We start from the raw sequence: 20,044 nt of genomic DNA, 5'->3' as shown, positions 1-20,044 counted from the left end.
ATGGCCAAATGTATATTCAGCAGTATGTTCCTCCCATCGCTGTTCTGGGGAGATAACGGATAATGCAATTCCTCCAGTAGTGTGAAGTGAGAGGGGGTCAAGAAAACATTTTCAGCTTAGAGCAACAGGGCATGAGATGCATCCAATCTTATGCAATCCTAAGTCCCTGGGCACAAACGGAATTTGTAACCAGCAAATAAATTCTTTATAATAATTTAATTTGTATGTGAGATTGAGCTTGTGAGAGTGAGTGACAGAGAGGTAGAGGGGAAAAGACAGAGGGAATGAGAGGGGAGAAAGACAATGAACAAGATGAATGAGAATGAATAATGGGAGGCAAAGATAAAGGAAAAGCAATATAAAGCAGAGAGGGGAGAGAAAAGAAGTAATAACTTTTGATAATTGTGGAAATGTATCACAAACATAATTGTATAAAAGGAGGGATTTAGACAGTGAACAGGAAAGTTGAGAGCATGGCTGAAGGTAGAAGAAAGAAAGAAGAAATGAATAACAGGAAAACAAAGAGAGAAAAAAAGGGAAAACACTTCAAGGAATAGGTAGGAAACAAGATGTGCCTTGGGAATTTCAATGAGTTATTTTGTCTCCCAAGTTTTAAAATTACAAAGTGTTCTGCCATGACAGTCTAATTCTCAATTAAGATATGCTAATAAGGCTGACCACATACCATAGACTCGCCATGCCTGATAAGCAGTTTAGTTTCTTTTTGGGCTTGGTGGGAGGGCAGTTATCTTTTCACACCGAAGTTTCTCGTTGGCATTCCTCCTATAAAGGCACAAAATGACCATATATTGTTCTTACTAATATTTGTTTTAGTCTGACACACTTTCATCTCTACCGAGTTGACTACTTACTGCTTCGTACAAATTTCTTATTCCTCCATCTGCTTTCAGTTACCTTCATTAAAAATATTCACATAAATCTTTATTAATGGAGAAAAATGGATTTACTCTGGTTTATTTATCTGTGAGTAAGTTTAATTATTTTCCAGTATGCAAAGCATCTGAGGAGGGTGCAAACACAGCTCAGAAGTAGCATTACCAGAAAAGGGGAAGCTTGTGCCATAGAGTCAGCCTGCTGACCTGCAAGTAGCAGACAGTGAATATTAGCTGAATGATGGTAATTGAGTGAAAATTTGGATTGCCCTTCAAGGGATGTTAGAAAGAGTATCAGAAAAGGGCAGGAAGACTTAACATATACAGTGACCAATTACTGAGCATCCAAGCATGGTGAAAATCACCGTGCGTGTATTATCACATTTCACAGAAGCAGAACCCATTCTTTTTTGTATGCAAATTTCTCTTTAAGAGTCCCTGACCTAAGATACTGTGGGAACTCTTGGCTACTTCTCGATGGCTTCTAGGCATCCCCAGGAAGTGCATATATTCTCCTGAAATCATTGCCAAGTGTTTGCTGCAGATTCTCCCAGATTTCTCTTGCTGGGCTCACCTTCCCTCTCCATAGTGCACCACAATTTCTGGTCCTCTCTACTGCAAGATGTCATTGTAGATCCTCCCTTTACTTCCAAAGCCAACACAATCACAAAGATATGGAGAGTAGCAATGGTTAAGATTAAAAGCTTTGCAGTCAAACTTCTTGAGTTCAAATCCAGGCTCTGAATCTTACTAGTTGTATGACCTTAAGTTACTTCACCTCCTGTACCTCAGTTTTTTACTCTGTGAAATGAGGTTGATAATAATACTTTTTCCCCTGGGTTGCTATGAAGATTAAATAAGTTAACTTATTCTATGAGTTAATTTTTATGTGAGATTGAGCCTGTGAGAATGAGTGACAGAGAGGTAGAGAGAAAGAAATAGAGGGACTGAGAGAGGAGAAAGTGGGAAAGACAATGAAAAAGATAAATGAGAATGAATAATGGGAAGTAGGGATAAAGGAAAAGCAATAGAAAGCAGAGAAGTTAATTCATTATAATACATAGAGCACTTTGAAGAATGCTTACTATGTTGTGAGTACTTAATAAAGTTAGTTATTAGTGACAGGTTGTAATGGTTAGGAAATTTCTTACTGAACACATGCATTTCTTAGGTTATAAAAAAGTATAGCTTTGAGGAGAAACAATGTGAAATTGGAAAACAGATTCTGTTGCTGCTAGAATCCATTGGCTAGTCCCTAATGCAGTCTCCCAGCGTTGTCTCCTTCCTTAGTCTCCACCACCTTGCTGGAGTCATACTCTTCTGTAGTCCATGCATTCTTGTCTCCCATTATTCCCCACGTCTTGAATCACACTCCCACAGTCTCAAAGAAGCCAAAAGCAAGTAAACAGCATGACAGTCTCTGCCCCCAAGGCCTACAACTCTTTCACTTTTGCTGTTTAGGAGTCAGAGGTCTTTATGGTATTAAGCCCTCTCCCTAGATAGGGCACTGAGTCTTACATCTGCATAACCACAAGTCCCACTCAAGTGTTTCACAATTAAAATGACAGTCTTCTCCCCAAAGATGAATTCTCCTGGCATTCCTAGGATGGGGATGGGATTGTAGTGGGGGTGGGAACCCCTCCAGAGGCTCAGGATTTGTCATTAGCATTGAACATATTAAAAACATATCCTTTGACCAAGGCAGGCTTGTTCTGAGCCCTTGAAGCATGTTTGGTGTTCTTGATGGTCATCATCTTGAAGAAAAATCTGAGGTGCTTCCAAAAATGTTCCAGGCACTAAATGAGTGAAGAGGTACACTTGGTGGCAATGACTGCAACTGTTCCTTGAAAACATCTGATGAGGCTAGAAAATATGGTAAATGATTATGTAATTATATATCTATATGTATATAAATGCTTTCCTTTGCTACAAAATATACTGCCTTAATCATCCTGGCTTGTATTTCCAACGCTTTGCAGAAATGGTTTTTTTGAAAACCGTTAGTGCTCTCCAAGTTGCTGTGTCACATGGCTTTTCTTAACCTACATCTCCCTTCTTGACTCTTTAGGACATTTGACATTATTGAAATTCAGTTTTTATTGGATCTCCCGGTCCTTCAATCTCCTGATTTTCCTTGAACCTCTGTTGCTCCTTCTTAATTTTTTTTTTTTTTGGCCTTCTCTTCTTTCCCCTTTCCTTCAAATGTTATTATGGCCAAGGTTTTGTCCTGAATTTTTTTTTTCTGTTTCTTACATTTTCTCCTTTAGTAACCTGATTCATTGCTATAGCTTCACATAAAATTTCTCTGTAAATGAATCCCAAATTTATATCTCTAGCTTTGACACTTCCCCTGTCCATTTCATTTCACCTTTGTTTTTAGATATTCAACTGAGATTTTAATCTCAAAATCTTTATTTTTAAAATCAATGGCATCTGTTAATGTCTTTTTTCCTTACTAACAATATCACAGTCTTCCGCTGACACAGATTCAAAATCTCTAAGCCATTTTTAAAAAAATCATGATGCACTGTAAGAAATGCATTTTATATCATGACCCTGTGTGTGTGTGCACATATATATGTGTGTGTGTGTATATATATACACACACCCACACATACACACACACACACATATATATATATACATGTGCAGACAAACACACATGTAACTGAAACAAAATTTCCCCCAAGAGTACTTGCCCTTATTATGTTTGATGTACTCTAATCTGTTTTATTCCAATCTATTTCATTCCATTAAAGAATTTGGTTGTAAACCATTAAATTAATTTCATGACCCACTAAAGATATGAATTGCTGTTCCGCAAATACTGCTTTTAAATACTTTTTCATTCATCTTTCTCTTTTAACTCCCAAATCTAATCAGTAATGAGTTTATTTTCAAAATGTCTTGCATATTCAATCTTTTTCTAAAATTTTCTCTCTGATGCTTTCAAAAGTTTACCTTTGTTGGGAGGCCTTCCCCAGTTTCTTCAGCTACAGGCAATTTTACGCTCCTCTAAGTAACTCGATTTATCTGATTGTGTCTCTCTTAAATTACTTAATCACCAAAAATATCACACCCCATAACTCTGTTTTCTTATCTTGCTTTATTTTTTCTTCTTAGGTTTTGTCACTGGACAATTATATTAGCCAGGATTCTCCAGAGGGGCAGAACAAATGGGATATTTCTGTGTTTATATGTGGATGTGGATATAGATGTAGATAGATGAGAGGCGATTTATTAGGGAAATTGACTCACATGATTTTGGAGGCTGAGAAGTCCCATGACCAGACATCTATAAACCAGAGACCCGAAGACACAAGTAGCGTGGCTCAGTCCAAGTCCGAAGCTCTCAGAACTAGGAAAGCCCGGGTGTAACTCTCAGTCTGAGACTGTAGGTTTGGGAACCTGGGTGATTGCCGGTTTAAGTCCTGGAGTCCCAAGGCTGGAGAGCCTGGAGTTCTCATGTCTAAGGGCAGGAGGAAGAGTGTGTCCCAGCTCCAGGAGGGAGAGTGAGGGAATCCTTTTCTCTCTGATTTTTTTCTTGTTCTATCCTCACCCCAGCTGACTGGACGGTGCCTGTCCACATTGACAGCAGATCTTCCCTACTCAGTCCACAGGCTCACACACCAATCTCATCTGGAAACACCCTCACAGAAACACCCAGAAGTAATGCCTTACCAGTTCTCTAGGCATTCCCTAATTCAGTCAAGTTGACACCTAAAATTAGCCAACATTAAGTCTACCCCTAGCCCCAACTTGGCACTCATACATCTCCTTAAGCCATACCTGACCTCCAAAAAAAAGACACTAACAAGGTATTAGTTTCACTTAATGTGATATAACTATCCTGCATACACTGAAAATGGACTAATCCTGTCCTCAGAAGAGGAAGTAAAGTCCCTGGGTGATGTTTACTCTTCTCTGATATGCTATAATTAAATACTATGATTTAAATTTACAATGCTTAAATATTATGATATAAAGTCATATCTTGTGTTACATGATAAAGGAATAAGAGAGAAATGAAAACAAAGATATTTGCTTAATATATGTAAATATACGCACAAACATAACAAAATAGGGAGGAAATGCTCATGACAATCACAGTCCTTGTTTCTGTAACTATTCCCATGGTCATAGCTGGTATTTACAACCACGCATTCAGCTGTGGTGCTTTACTTGGTAAAGTACTTGGTAGGGTGATCCAAAACTTCATGCCTGAAGTGTCTGGGCCATTTTGTCGTTCTGCCTAAATTGGGTTGTTGTCATTTCCCAGTTACCTTAATCACAGGGCATGATAATATGAAGGGACACTGTAAGAGCTCTCCAGACACTCTTCCTTATCCCCATTGTGGAGTAATAGTCCAATTTCCCCTTGGTAGTCTGAATCAATCACCCTAGTCAACACTGTAACTCCCTCCTTAGCCTGTTGACTCAGAGGCACGCGGAGCCCAAAGTGACTGGGAGGCAGTCTTGACTTCCAGTTAAATGCGCTCATTATTGTGTCTCCTGCTGGTAGCATTCCTCTTTCTGGAACCAAAATCTCTAGGCCAGCAGAAGACAAAGTCATGGGAGCAGGAAGCAAAAGTTTTGCTAGTGGATCACTTGGTATAATATTGAGTGGTGCTACTCCTGTTTCCACTTCTTGATTCCTGCCCATGAATCTTGGCTATGGGAGGAACAGCACTATATATTGGACCCTGATTTAGAGCATGTATAGCCATCTGGGGAGACTTGCCCCAATCCTGCAAAGTATTGTCACCTACCTGGCACTGTAACTACATCCTCAAAAGGTCATTCCACTGTTCTGTCAAGCTAGCTGCTTCAGGATAGTGGAGAACATGGTAAGAACATTGAATTTCATGAGCATTAGTCCACTGCTGTGGAGTGAGTTTCATAATGAGAAGCAGAGCTGTGTATGTCAACCTAAATAGCAGAGAGGGAGACTCACCAGAAGAAAATGATGTTTATTTGAGAATAGGCATTGCAATGGGAATATGCATACCCTAGTAAATGATGTGCATTTCCAGGGAAGTAAAGGAAGACAAATATTTTTAAAGAAAAAATGAGGAGGATTGCATAATTGTTTTGGGATAGATATCCTTGGCTATAAGGATCAATAACAAACCAGTCGAGGTTGGAAAAGTAGTTTCTGTACAGATGTTCTCACGGAAGTATTTTTTTGTGTAAGATTGTGATGGCATTTGTGCAAGGCTACGGTTTTTGCAGAGTGTTTTGTGATAGTTCTTGTTATCAGACATTCATGCATGAGAATGTTCCCTCCATGGCTTTCCTCAGCTCTATTTGTTAAGGTTATATTTTTTAAAAATGTATTATCTGTCTATCTATCTATTTATTTTTATTTTTTGAGACAGAGTCTCGCTCTGTCATCCAGGTTGGAGTGCAGTGGCATGATCTTGGCTCACTGCAACCTCCATCTCCTGGTTCAAGTGATTCTCCTGCCTCAGCCTCCCTAGTAGCTAGGACTACAGGCGCATGCCACCATGCCTGGTTGAGTTTTGTATTTTTGTAGAGACAGGGTTTTGCCATGTTGCTCAGGCTGGTCTCAAACTCCTGGCCTCAAACGATCCACCTCCCAAAGTGCTGGGATTACAGGTGTGAACCACCGCACCCGGCCTCTACTTGTCAAGGTTATTTAAATATGACTCAATTTTTATTCTGACAGCTTTCACATGTGGAATACCATGATGATGGACAAAACATTCTGTGAGACCATCAATGGTAGTTTTGGCAGAAGTACTGTGTGCAGGGAAGGCAAATCCATATCCAGAGTGTCTATTCCAGTAAGGATAAAATGCTACCCCTTCCATGATGGAAATGGTCCAAGTAATCGACCTGCCACCAGGTAGGCTGATCACCCTGGGGAATGGGGCCATATCGGAGACTCAGTGTTAGTCTCTGCTGCTGGCAGATTGAGCACTCATAGGCGGCTGTAGCCAGGTTGGCATTAGTGGGTGGAAGTCCTTGTTACTGAGCCCATGCATCACTCCATCCCAGCCACGACGGCCACTTCATTCATGAGCCCATTGGGCAATGACAAGAGTGCCTGGGGAAAGAGGATGACCGGTATCCATAGAACAGGTCATCTTATTCACTTGATTATTAAATTTCTTCTCCTCTGAGGTCACCTTTGGTTAGCATTCCCATGGGACACAAATATCTTCACAACTTCTGCCCACTCAGAGAAGTCTATCCACGTGCCTCTTTCCCACATTTCTTTGTCACCAATTTTTCAGTCATGTCCTTTCCACGTCCCTGACCCTCTGGTCAAACCACTGCCCACAGCCCAAGATTTGGCATACAATTGCACTTCCTTCCAAGAGAAGTGCACGACCAGGTGCACTGCCTCAAATTCTGCCCATTGAGAAGACTTCCCTTCACCACTGCCTTCAAGAATGTCCCAGAAAGGGGCTGTAGTGCTGCAGTTGTCCACTTTCAAGTGGTGCCTGCATATCGTGCAGAAATATCTGTAAACCAGACCTTACTCTTCTGTCAGCTGGTTATAGAGTACTACCCAAAAGGTCATAGGTGCAGGCAGGGAGAGAGAAGGCAGTGTAGCAAGAGTAGGAACCATTTGCGCCAGTTCTTCATGTAACTTACCTGTGCCTTCAAGACCCAATGGATCTAGTCTCATATATATCACTTCCATTTGATGATGGAGTGCTGCTATGCACATCCAACCTCCTGGCTTGGTGGGCCTGAAAACACCCAGTTTATGGCAGGAATTTCAGATTTATGAAATTTATGGCATGGTAACTTTGTGGCCCATGGTCAGGCCTTCAGTTTCTACTATGGCCCAGTGGCAGGCCAAAACTGTCTCTCAAAAGGAAGATAACTGTCTACAAATGATGGCAGGGCCTTGCTTCAAAATCTTAAGGGCTTTTGCTGTGATTCACCTATAGGGGCCTGCCAAAGGCTCCAAACAGAATCCCTGTCTGCCGCTGACACCTCAAGCCTGATTGCATCTGCTGGATCATATAGCCCAAGTGGCAGAGCAGCTTGCACAGCAGTCTGTACCTGTTGCAGAGCCTTCTTCCATTCTGGGCCCCACTCAAAACTAGCAGCTGTTCCAGTCACTTGGTAGATAGGCTAGAGTAACATACCCACTGGACCCCTAGATATTTCAATGAGGCAGAAGTCCCCTGAATTTCAGTTAGATTTTCACCCTCTGACATGCAAATGACGTACCAATAAGTCCAGGGTAATTACTACTTCACGCTTACTAGGTCCAACCAGCATAATGTCATCAATGTAATGGACCAGTGTGATAGCTTGTGGAAGGGGAAGGTGATCAAGATCCCTTCAAACTAAATTGTGACACAGGGCTGGATCTACCCCTGAGATAGGACAGTGAGGGAGTACTGCTGACCTCATCAGCTGAAAGCACACTGCTTCTGGTGGGCTTTGTGGACAGGTATGGAGAAACAGGTATTTTCCAGGTCAATAGCTGCATACTGGTACGAGGATATGTGTTAATTTGCTCAAGCAATGGAAACACGTCTGGTATGGCAGCAGCAATTGGAGTTACCACTTGGTTAAGCTTAATAATTTACTGTCATCCTCCAGGATCTGTCTGTCTTCTGCACAGGCCATAAAGGAGAGTCGAATGGGGATCTGGTGGGACTCGTCACCCCTGTATCCTTCAAGTCCTTGATGGTGGCACTCATCTTGGTAATCCCTCCAGGGATGTGATGCTGGTTTTGAGTTACTGTTTTCCTAGGTAGGGGCAGCTCTAATGGGCTTCCATTTAGCGTTTCTCACCATAATAACCCTCACCCTACTGGTCAGGGAACCAAGATGGGATTCTGCCAGCTACCAAATATATCTATTCCAATCGTGCAACTGGAACAGGGGAAATGACCACAGGATGGGTCCAGAGACCCACTGAGCCCACCGTGAGTTGGACCTGAGCTCAAACTCTATTGATCCCCTAACTTCCGTAAGCTCCTACTCTGACTGGAGAACCACAGTGATGTTTTGGGTCTCCTGGAATTGATGTCAGTTCAGAGCCAATGTCCAGTAGTCCCCAAAATGTCTGATTTTCCTTTCCCAAGTGCACAGTTACCCTGGTAAAAGGTCGGAGGTCTCTTTGCGGGGAAAGATGAGAGAAAGATTAACAGTATATATGTTTGGTAGTGTACCAGGCTCCTTCCTGGAGGGGCCCTGACCCCCACTTCATTCGAGGGGTTTTGGGTCTGTAAACTGGCTCAAGCCTGGGAACTGATTGAGAGGCCATGATTTTCTGTTTTTATGATTCAAGTTAGATTTTTGTTCACTTGACCTGGAAGTGTTCCGCTTACATAAATCAAGTAAGAATGTAGTAGGCTTCCCATCTATTTCACTTCTAGGAACACCATGATTAACTAGCCAATGCCACAGATTTATGTAAGTCAGACTATTCCGGTTGTTGCTTTGCCTCTTCTTTTCGTTATGGTAAACACGCCCACCTTGCTTTAGTGATTGAGAGCTGCAGCTTGGCCCCAGCCACCCAGGATCCAATGATTCCCATCGCATTTATGTTTTCCAATCACGTAACTGTGCCTCCCACTGCAAGGTCCATCCTATGGAGAAGAACAATCACGGAGTTCTTCAGGGATGCTGGGGCTCTGCTCACAAATCTATTTCTCAAAGTATTGGTGAAAGGTGTGTCTTCAGACCCTCCCTTTATAGGTGAGCAGATTTTAAGTGATAAATCCAGTACAGGCTTCCATTCTCTCTAGGCATTTTAATCCCTCCCTCTGCAATAAACCAAGGGAGAGCAGGCATCTCCACTCCCTCACAGTGGGCCACCTTTTGATCCATGTTTCAGCCAACCAACCAAACAGATGGTTAGCACCTTTCCTAACTCCCGGAGCTGCAACATTAAGCACAGAATCTGTGCTTCGTGGGCCCACGTCAATAAACTTAGCCTGATCCAACTCTATGTTCCTTCCACCATTATCTCACACCCTTAATATCCGTCCCACACGTTTCCCAGATTTCTGCTTGTATAAATTAGAAAACTCAAGTCGTTCTTTTGGAGTGTAGCCTACCTCCTTATGAGTCACATTTTCTACCTCACCTTTAGGGGCCTGCTGGGACTTGAGTCTGGTTATAGGGCTACAAACAAAGAGGGGAGGCAAGGGTGGGTCCTGAGGAGAATCAGCCTGGTCTTGCTTGGAAACTCCCTCAGGGGAGGCCATTACTGTTCCCTCGGGCAATGAAGGGCTAACCCCCTCAGACACAGGTGGAAAGGCTGATGTTGATACTGTTGTGGGTGGGAACGCTGCTGCCTGGGGGTGAGGGGTGTAAGACCACCTCTGCTTGGAAAACAAGTCTCATCAGAATTTAGGGGCCCAATGTCCCAGTTTCATCAGAATCATTCCGCACATCCTCACCCCAACTTACAGAATCCCATTCTCTCCCAATCAATGCCCTTAATTTCACGCCAGACACTCTGAGAGGCTGAGTCCAACTTTTGTTGTAAATCAGCCAATCAGATGATAAGGGCTTGTGTTTGATTTTCAGCAATTTCAGCCCTGTGGTTACAGAAGAGAAGATTCTGGCTCAAGGCACACTTAGAAGCTTGTAGGCTATTTATGCGGAACTGGAGCTGGAAATTTGAATCCCTGTTATTTTTTTCCATCACTTTGACCAGTGACATTAGAAGGAGCCCATCAATGTTATTATATTCCTTAGTTTTCCACAAATGTTTAGAGGTGTCATGTACAGAGTCATCAAGTTCCTTGCATTAATTTGGATTTAGATTTGGAGTATCAAATGCAGATATTTTGTGTATCTCTTTAAACAGCTTAGGACATGAATTAGCAGTGCTCTCTGTACTGTTAGAAGTAGAGTTCTGAGCATTTTTAGGTGTGGTCAGGTTAAAGGGACAATTCCAGAAACCCCAAAACCAATTAGGGGAACTCGTCCTTAAAATTCTGTTCCTCTAGAACCACTCCTGGTACCAAAACTGTACTAATGAGAGTATGGCAGACAAATAATACCCTAAGCCTGCCAACTGACCTAACAGCCCCCCTTTTGACCAAGAGGACCCAGAGAAACCTAAAAAACTGAATTCTGGCCAGGACAGGATGGGAGTTCAGACATGTCTCAGTCTCAGTATACTCCTTCTTTATGAACCTTTTTTTCACCTCACTCTGTCACCCAGGCTGGAGTCCAGTGTCATGATCATAGCTCATTGGAGTCTCAAACTCCTGAGCCCAAGCAATCTTTACTGAGTAGCTGGGACTACATGTACCATCATGCCCAGCTAATTAACATTTTTAAAAAAAATTTTTTTTTATAGAGATGGGGTCTCCCTATGTTGCTCAGGCAGGTCTCAAACTCCTGGCCTCAAGCAATTCTCCTGCCTCAGCCTCCTAAACTGCTGTAATTATAGGTGTGAGCAACTGTACTGATCCTTATTAATCTTTAGCCAGAATTGCTTCCTAAGGAGTAAGAAGAAACCAGTTATGAAAAACAAGACACAGACAACTCATTCTCTTATCGCCTTTAGTCTATCATGTGAGGCTGTGACTGGACTCTTCGTCTTTGCAGTTTTGAGGTGACAGCTCACCAGTTTCACAATGTATCCCTTCCTAAAAACTGACCACCATCTCCAGACTGGTTTTGGCTGATGTGAAGAGAATGTACAGTGGGGTTTTTTTTCGGATTCTCTGCTTCACGTTTTGATATCAGAGGCCTGAAAACTCTACTCTTGGATCATGCTACTGCTAACGTTTCTTGAATATGCAACCCATGAAGAGGCATGAAGCTCAATTGCACACGTGCATATTTCTCCTTGTATAAATATTTGTGACTCCTCTGATAGCTTATTGAATATGTATACTTAGCCAACTCATTTAGCACAAATTCCTGTCTTAGCCCTCCCTCCCTTGGGGAATTCGCTCTGGGCTTCTGCTGAAGGCTACACTTCCCAGGTTGCAGAATGGCTAGGCTGCACCTTTTCTTTTAAATTTTACTTTAAGTTCTGGGATACATGTGCAGAACATGCAAGTTTGTTACATAGGTATACATGTGCCATGGTGGTTTGCTGCATTTATCAACCTATCATCTAGATTTTAAGCCACACATACATTAGGTATTTGTCCTAATGCTCTCCCTCCCCTTGCCTACTCCCCACCACCCCAACAGGTGCCAGTGTGTGATGTTCCCCTCCCTGTGTCCATGTGTTCTCATTGTTCAACTCCTACTTATGAGTGAGAACATGTGGTGTTTGGTTTTCTGTTCCTGCGTTAGTTTGCTTAGAATGATGGCTTCCAGCTTCATCCATGTCCCTGCAAAGGAGATGAACTCATCCTTTTTATAGCTGTATAGTATTCCATAGTGTATATGTGCCGCATTTTCTTTATCCAGTCTATCATTGATGGGCATTTGGGTTGGTTACAAGTCTTTGCTATTGTAAATTGCAGGCTGTACCTTTTATGAGAGAGAAAGCTCTCCTCTCTAAATTCATGAACCTCATGATTCTTCCATTCACAGAACCAACAGGAGATAGATAGATAGGTATGAGAGGTTATTTACGAGGGGAATTGGCTCATGTGGTTATGGAAGCCTAGAAGTCTCGTAACAGGCTGTCTGCAAGCTGGAGACCCCGGCGTGCCAGTAGTATAGTTCAATCCAAGTCCCAAAGCTTCAGAACCTGGGAAGCCAGTGGCGTCACTCTCAGTCTGAGGCTGAAGGCCTGAGAACCTGTGTGACGGCTAGTGTAAGTCATGGAGTCCCAATGCTGGAGAGTCTGGAGCTCTCCTGTCTTCAGGCAGGAGGAAGAGAGTATCCCAGCTCCAGGAGAGACAGAGAGGAAATCCTCTCTCTCACTCTTTGTCCTAGCCTGGGCTCCAGCTGACTGGATGGTGTCTGCCCACGTGGAGCAGATCTTCCCTCCTCAGTCCACTGACTCACCTGCTAATCTCTGGAAACACCCTCGCAGACACACCCAGAAGGAATGCTTGACCAGTTCTCCAGGCAGTCCTCAATCTAGCCAAGTTGACATCTAAAAGTAACCATCACAGTGTACAATGCATTTAGATGTTTGCTTATTTTCTGCCTCTTCCACTAAATTGTGAGATCCAGGATAACAGTGACTTGGTACCACCAGCACTTAGAACTAAACTTTGCTTGGAACAGAGGCCACCAATAAAACATGGCTAGAGAGGAGAATGAAGGAAGGAATAATTACCAGCAGCAATAGAGACTAACGTTTCTTCTAGGGCTAGGGAGAAGGAGGCTCCCCACAATCACTTTTTTTTTTTTTTTAAGCATCTTGTGCCCACCCACATGGCCAAGGGATTAACATGTACTGATGAACTTAATGCCTCAATTTGTTGCCAGGCACTGAATTAGTCACTGTGAGCACTTCCAATGAAGGTTTACTCTTAGACTAGGAGTGGGGTCTGTTCAACCTAGACACCTGAGCTGTTACACAGTAGCAACAGCGGACAGGTTGGAATGGATGTTGAGAGGCAACTCCAATTCCCGCTACAAGAGTTCAGAGGAGGTCTATCAGAAATAGTTACCTTCAAACTGGGCATTGCATTCCAACTTGCACATGAAAAGTAGCCACCATACGAAGTCAATGAAATAATACACACTTCCCCCAGCCTCGCTCCTCCCTCCTTCTTCCAGCTAAATCCTTTGGTTTAAAATATACAGTTTGTTATTCTGTAAAATAAATAAAAAGGATACACTGTCACACAGTTGCTTTGAATGGGATGAAAAAAATGAATCAAGAAACCAATGGTTAAAATTCTGTACAAATGGACTGTGCACCAAATGGAAATGGGCTTGATGCAGAACACCTGAGAAGCTGGGGTTATGGGCATCCACCACCATGCCAGGCTAATTTTTTTTTTGTAGAGATGGGGTTTCACTATGTTGGCCAGGCTGGTCTTGAACTCCTGGCCTCAAGTGATCTGCCCGCCTCCCAAAGTCCTGGGATTCCAGGCGTGAGTCACTGCACCCAGCCAGCAGATGGCCTTTGGATTTAAACTCCAACTCTTTCTGGTTTCCAGTCTGCTGGCCTACCCTGCACACTTTGGACTTTCCAAGGCTCCACAATCACGTGAGCCAATTTCTTAAAATCTCTCTCTCTCCCGCTCCCCATACCTATCCTGTTGGTTTTATTTTTCTGGAGAACCTTAACTGACACAGAGTATCCCCTGGAGTACTGATGATAAAATTGTGGCAGAAAAGAATATGCTGTCCAGCAGCCTATGTTGTTTTCTAACAGTAGCAGTTGTGCACACCTCTGCCTTGGTGACAGATAAAACTTGTGCTTCTTCCAACTGATAGCTCTTACTACTGGTCCTGGAGGCTCATTATTTTAGGGAACTATAAGCCGTTTATGCATTTTCAAAACCACTGGGGTGGTCAAACAGACTAGAACGATCAGATTCCTAGAATCTATTTACGGGAGCAAGCACAGCGTGATCAGGCAGTAAGACCAGGCACCAGAGCAGGGTTCAATGAACTGACTGGACTATGATTCAGCTGAATCATTGTTTCTGGAGCCTCCGTGCCTTTCTTTGTACATGCTGTTCCCTCTGCCTAGAAGAGTCCTACTTTCATTGTGTAGTAGTCAGGGTTCTCCAGAAAAACAGACCAATGGAATATGTATATATCCAGACATAGATTTATTTTAAGGGATAGGCTTATGCAATTATGGAGGCTGGCAAGCCAAAATCTGCAGGATGGGCCAGCAGGCTGGACACCCAGGGCAGAGCCAATGTTGCAGTTCATTTCTGAAGGCTGTCTGCTGGCAGGATTCCTTCTGGCTCAGGGAGGTCAGTCTTTTGTTCTATTCAGGTCTTCAGATAATTGAGTGAGGCCCACTCACATCAAGGAGGGCAATTTGCTTTACTCAAAGTCCATCTATTTAAGTGTTAATCTCATCTGAAAACACCCTTACAGAAACATCTAGAAGATTGTTTGACCAAATATCTGGGCACTGTGGCCCAGCCACATTGACACATAAAATTAACCATCACCTATTGTTTGCTGGGAATTTCTCCTAATTCTTTAAGTTTCAGTTGAAACCTCTTGGCAGCATCAAGCTTCTTCTTCATTCCACCACTTGGACTCAGGACATTCTTATATTCGAATCCCTGTCCCACAGTACTGTAATGATTTACTCACATGCCTGTGGTCTCTGCTAGACAGTGAGCTTCCAATGGCATGGACCATGGGTCTACTGGAGGCAGTATTGCAAGATGATATGCTGGATGCTACCCAATGCCTAGCATACAGAGTTGCTCAATGTAATTCATAGAAGAAGGTGATAAATTAATGGAGGGGAATCAGGAGCTAGAAATAATAGCAGTGTTGTTATTTGATCTCCAAATAATGAACTTCTTCCCCCCAACCCCCGCTGAATATTTGTTGCTTTGGAGATGCAACAGATTTAACAGATCTACCTGGTTACTCTGCCCCAAGCACTCATGTACACACATACCTATATTCATTATGACAGACTCTGAGATGATTTGCCAAGTCAGCCCCTTGCTAATTGCCTGAACTTGGGCATGATGCTTACACTCTGAAAGCTTGTTTTCTTTTAATATCAATGAGAACAACAAGAATAATGCCAATAGCACAATGTTGTTAGAAAAATTAAGTGCCTGGCATATAGTGGGTCCTTAGTAAAAGTTGATCTTCTTCCCTTAACCATGTTTGTTTTTATTTTTGAGACAGGGTCTTGCTCTGTTGCCAAGGCTGGAGTGCAGTGGTATGATCTCATCTCTCTGCAACCTCTGCCTACCGGGTTCAAATGATTCTCATGCCTCAGCCTCCTGAGCAGCTGGGATTACAGGTGCCCGCCACGACACCTGGCTAATTTTTGTATTTTTAGTAGAAACACGGTTTCACCATTTTGGTCAGGCTATTCTTGAACTCCTGACCTCAAGTGATCCTCCCGCCTCAGACTCCTGAAGTGCTGAGATTACAGGCATGAGCCACCATGCCCAGCCCCCTTAGCCATATTTGAGTTAACATCTGGTATATCACGCATTAACTGTTGAAAGTAACAAAGAACGTGTCAGTGAGTTCTAAAGATACTGTTAATGTCTCTTGATGACCTGGCCATCTTATTTGTCTTCTTTCACTTTTTGACCAAAAGGAAGAATGTAGATTGTGCAGGCAGTGGTCCCACATGAAAGAAGGAGAAGATAGCTGGTGTGTGCGCTATTTTATTCTTTATTGAAATCAGTGATCCTTAATCTTGTCAGGAACACAGGCACTTTTGAGGATGTGAAGACAGCTAAGGACTCTTTCCCCAGAAAAATGCATATAAATGTGACACTTTGCATATAATCATAGGGTGTTCATGGGCCCCACACACTCAAGGTTAAGAACCCTGAGTCAAAATCTCCTCATTTGCTGCCTGTCCCTTGCGTCACATGTTCTCTCTTTCTCTCTCTCTATATATAGATACACACACATGCTCTCTGTTGCTCTCTCTCTATGTGCACAATGTTTCTCTATCTCTCTCTATTTCTGTTTCTCTTCCGCATCTATATATTCATTCATCTGCTTAACTCACATGTTTAGGGGATAACGATAAAGCTTATGGATGGCTAGGTGGATGGATAGAAAAGTCGAGGACCAGAAGGAGCTATGGAAAGAAACACTTTAGACAAATTTAACAGAGTTTAATTGGGCAAAGAAAGATTCGTGAACTGGGCAGCTCTCAGAACCAGAATAGGTTCAGAGCGACTCCCGGTATGCACAGAAAAAGGAAAGAGCCATACAACGGAAGTGAGAACAGAAACAGCTGGATTGGTTACAGCTGGGCATTTGCCTTATTTGAACCTGCTTTGAACAGTTGGCTGCCTGTGGTTGGCTGAGGCTTAGTTACTTCTTACAAGAGTAGGTTACAGTATGCTTACGTATCCACATCAAGTTAGGTTGCAGTTCATTATGCACAAAGCATGGCTCCTTTTGTAATTATTATTGTTGTTTTCATATGATTGATTTTAAAAGAAAACAAGCTTTCAGAATGTAAGAATGATGCCCAAGTTCGGGCAGTTAGCAAGGGGCTGCCACACAAGTCAAAGGCAAATTTAGCCCAAACTTAAAGTATGTACAGAGACAGCTTTAGGCCAAACTTAATATGACAGAACTGTGGAGTTAGATTTTCACAGATGTGTCACCTTGGAGATATTAATGTATTATAAAGCAGAGTATAGTAATGGGTAAACTCATCTCCCAGGGCCATTTAGACAACTTCAAATACTCTGTGCAAGCTTGGACTGGACTGTTAATTCTGTCTGTATCTCAGTTTCCTTAACTTTAAAATGGGGATAACAGTAGTTCCACCATCTTGAGCTGTAAGGATTAAATAAACTAAGACATATATAGATTTTAAAATCATGTAGTTTAGTAAGCGTTAGGTAACTGTTAGCTTGCATTTTATTTTGATGACTTAAAATCACCTGTAATATAATTAGATACAAAGCATAGCATTCTACAAATAATAAGTTCAACACCACTAAGAGAAAAACTGCCACTAGAAATGTCTTTTCAGAAAAAAAGCACTTCCCTTAGGTGATTTAAATAGGAATTTTAAGTTAACAGGGTAGCTGGGATACCAGTCTTGATTTTTTTTTTTTTTTTCTTGGGACCCAGTGAAAAAGGAATCCGTTGTCTATGATATGTCTTTTCTATAATAACAAGACCTTCTCACTGGGAGAGGAACCCATGTCTACTTCTAGACATCACTAGTAGGGTTTTTGTCTTTTTGTGTCTTTTACTTAGGAAGGGCCTCTAATTATTTCTATACCAAGGCAAAAGGTTTACTATTATATAAAATTATAAACTGACACTTTCTCACGAAAGGTTGCTTAAAAGAAAAAAAAGATGAAAAAGGAAGTGTAAGCGTGCAGTCATCACTGCTAACACTTCACATTTCTAAGGCAAAAAACTGTCTAAGATTGAATTTATTTTCCCTAATTTATAGGTCTTGTTTATCTTTGGCCCTTCACTCTTCTCTTACAATGTTCTTCTTGTGTTTTTTTTGAAAATAAAATATTAACCACTGCAGAACTGCGGCAGAATCACCCAGCAAGTGCAGTGTTACCGGTTGGGAAAGAGCCATCTATCCTAGGCCAGCTCCTTGCCCCGCCGGGAGGGGAAGGTGCAGCTGAGCCTGCGTCCAGCAGATGGCGCTGCCTGCAAAACCTGGAAGAGTGGGGGAAGTCAGGGCAGGGAAGCAGGGAGCTGAGTCACAGGACAAAGGGAGAGGAGGCGGCAGGGAGGAGAGGGGGAGGCAGGACCCGAGCGGTGGCAGTGGTCGGAGTTCTGATGGTTGCAAAAGTGTGAATTGTTAATTTTGAAGTGAACAAAATTTCATTCTAATTGTAATTAAGGTGGGAGGAGACACCTGCTTTCGAAGTGCATTCAGACTTGTTTGGGAATGTCAAGAAACTCGATGAGCCAGAGATCCTAGTAACTATTTGCATAAGCATGGAGGATCCTCTGGGGAGGAATTCATCCCTTGGGAAGATGGAGCTGCTACTGAGCTAGACCAGGAGCAGCTGGGGCCTGCATCACTGAGTGCTCCTTGCGCGAATAGCCAGGAAGTGGCTCAGGACTCCCCTGAACACAGCTCTGCATCTTGCAGGGGAGAGAGGGGAATCTATAAAAACTGTAAGAGATGTTTTACTAAAAGTCCCAGAAAGCACCTGGGTAGAAGCCTCTCAGCCTTGGGGCTCTTCCAGCAGAGTGTAGCACCAGAGGCCCTCCTAGAGCTGGCCCAGGCTGCCTGGGGCTGTGGGGCCGCTGCTAACTGTGCTGGTCATCATGGCACACCCAGAACTGATTTCTTGCCTGGCCGTGTGCCAAGTGCTTTACTTTCATCAACATATTTAGGTTTCAAAATAAATCTAGGAAGTAGATTCTATTTTCAGTCTCATTTTACAGAAGAGGAAACTGAGGCTGACTTAACTTGTGGACAGAGCTAAGCAGTTGTTGGAAGCCACGTGGGCCTGCCCGAGGACCCATGGCTGCTGCTTTCCTTGCCTTCTATGCCTATTTAGGCTCTGGGAGCAGCCAGGCATGGCCATATTATCCACCCAGAGGACTGTGTGAGGTTGTGGTGGAGGATGCTGAGCAATTCTGCCTGGCTTTGCCATGAGGTCTTTGAGGTGCTCCTGGACTTGAGCTAAACCTTGGAGATCTGGGTTCTGGAAAGGCGTCAGGTATTTCAGGCAGGGGCCCAGAAGGAAGAAAGCAGTAAGAGCTGGAGAGGGTAAGGTGTGCTCAGAGGCAAGAGAGGCCAGTCTGACTTGGTGGAGGGGCGGCATCATGAACCTGTGCAGGAGATGTGGGAACTGGCAGGCTGGAATAACCTGGCACCCACGTTGGCACACTTGGGCACAAAGAGAACACAGTGGAAGGAGGGGAAGGTGACCTTCACTGCCCTGGGACTCCCAAGGCCTTTCAGTTCTTCTGTCGTGGGCTCACTTGCCAAGCTTTGAGCTCTTGGTGCTGACCAAGAAGGCACAAATTGTCTATGGGCCTTGGTCAATGCCGCATGAAGATGGTATCAGAAATGAAAAAAAAAAATTTTTCAAGAAGATTGCAAAGAAACTAACATTATTGTCAATTCTCAATTATCTGTGAGGGATTAAGGTTAATTGAAACACACAGATTTCAATAGCTAATAGCTTTTCCTTCTTTTGCAACCCATCTTTTACTACAGCTTCCAGAAAAAAAAGCCAAAATGACTAATCAGATTTTCACATCGACTCCTTCATATCCCCCATCTGAAGTGCTAATAAGCAGTGAAATAACCTAAGCGTGGACGCAGGAGGGAGAGGAAGGAAAAGCAGAGGTCTGGGGAACTCCCTGCCTGGATGTGAAATTCCTAAGAAACCCAGAGCTGAGGACCAGAAGATGGGATGTGAGGGGGAGATCTGGGCACAACAGCTGCAGCTGTCACTGAACCTCACAGCCTCAAGGGCACCCTATGAAGCCGAATATCTTAGGAGATGTGAAAAACCGTCTGTTGAGGGGGTTTAAGGGGGAACATAGGTATAAAACTGGGGTGAGCTGAACTGAGCACCAGTGAAAGAGGGAAAGAAATTCAGTGACAAACTCCATGCCTCATATCATTCTTTTTCCCCTTCGTT

Source organism: Mandrillus leucophaeus, unplaced genomic scaffold (assembly GCF_000951045.1).
Source record: "Mandrillus leucophaeus isolate KB7577 unplaced genomic scaffold, Mleu.le_1.0 Scaffold431, whole genome shotgun sequence".
Lineage (NCBI taxonomy): Eukaryota > Metazoa > Chordata > Mammalia > Primates > Cercopithecidae > Mandrillus > Mandrillus leucophaeus.
This window is presented reverse-complemented; position numbering follows the sequence as displayed.